Consider the following 1,555-nt stretch of genomic DNA (forward strand, 5'->3'; position numbering starts at 1 on the left):
GGGAGGGCCGGGGGGGTCATCACCGGCCGGTTTGCCTCGCCCTTAGCCCGTCTGGTTTTTTCCCCTCCGGTCGTTCCTACAAGGAAAGGACGAGCGTGCTCGTAGGACGGTGAGACCCGAGTTTCCCCTCTGCAAAGCGGGGGGGGGAATGTGAATATTGGAACCGGCGCTCGCGTCACTTCAAGGTAAATGCGTATTGCAGAGCTTTGCAGCCCGGGTGAGAGGACATCTTAAGATCTCGTCTGTCTTGGAGGAAAAAAAAAAAAAAAAAGTGATTCATATTGACTGTGGTGTCTCCTACAGCCCAAGGCAGCCAGCACGCTGGCTTTGTAATCTTGCAGGTGCGTCGCTTTCCAGCGTGTGGAGGGAAAACCACCGAGGGTGATGCAACAAGTGACTTGGATGGTGGGTGGGCAGCTCTTGAGAGAGGAGAGGCAGAGGCGGGTGCTCAGCCTAGAGCCAGTTCTGTGCTTCAAAACCAACCTGCCTCTTGTCACGGATGATAGCATGAGCAGCCCTTCCCTTCCCTTCTGTGCTTTGAGCGAGCGCAAATGATAGGCAAGATATTGTAAAGTATTAAAAATCAGACTGTAGAACTCGAAAGTGACTGCAATTCTTACTTCACATTTTCTTGCTCTCAGAGCATCACTGTATTTATTCTACCATTTGGACAAGATTTTTCTTGGTACCACAAGGGGCAGGGACTAAAGATTTGCTCGCCCTTGGGATTCAGCTGTCAGTCCACAGAAATATTCAGTGCAAATGCGAACTGCAGATAAAAGTCAAACCATGATGATCACAGCTTATCTTAGAAAATGGTGTGTTACAGACATGGCTTTCCTGATTGGCATGCAAACGCACCAGACACTGGTCATGGGTGGCAGAATTTGGGCTAATTCGAAAATGGACAAGATTGTAATCTATGTAGATAAATGCCACCAGAGATATTTTAGCAGTGAACCGTTCCACCTACAAGTCAGAATTTCATGTTTTTAATGGGAATTTAGGCTTTTCTGTGCAGAGCATAGCAAAACTGAGGGTTGGTTTGGGTTGGTTTCAAATCTCAAAACCCCCCTTATTTTTGTATTTTTAATCGAAGAATTTCTTTTGTCTGAAAATCACGGTAGCCATCTACAACCTTTTTGGCTCTCGTGCAAGCTCTTAAGTGGCTGTTAAAGAGTGCAAATCAAACCTGAGTTCAGTTACAGCACTGGAAAAAGTCCTGTTGACTTCATTGGAGTCATGATTTCACTCTTCACATAGGAGATCTCAGCATGTCTGGTGCAGAGTTAATGAAAAAAAATGTACTCAAGACTCTTTAACATCCTATTGCTATAAAAATAGATCTCAGTCTCACAGTTTAAAATAGTAATTGATAATATAATTTATTATAATTCATAATACAATCATGATTTTTTTTTTAATCTAAAAAAAGATGCCTGTCATCTCTTTACCTTTTTTCTCTTTGGCAAATAATTGATTTTTTTTTTCTTCTTTCTTTCTCAGAGGGCACAGAACAATGGATTTTCCTTCATTGGCTTTGGGTTTTTGTCAT

The sequence above is a fragment of the Athene cunicularia genome (assembly GCF_003259725.1).
Source record: "Athene cunicularia isolate RWA chromosome 4 unlocalized genomic scaffold, athCun1 chr4_part1, whole genome shotgun sequence".
Classification (NCBI taxonomy): domain Eukaryota; kingdom Metazoa; phylum Chordata; class Aves; order Strigiformes; family Strigidae; genus Athene; species Athene cunicularia.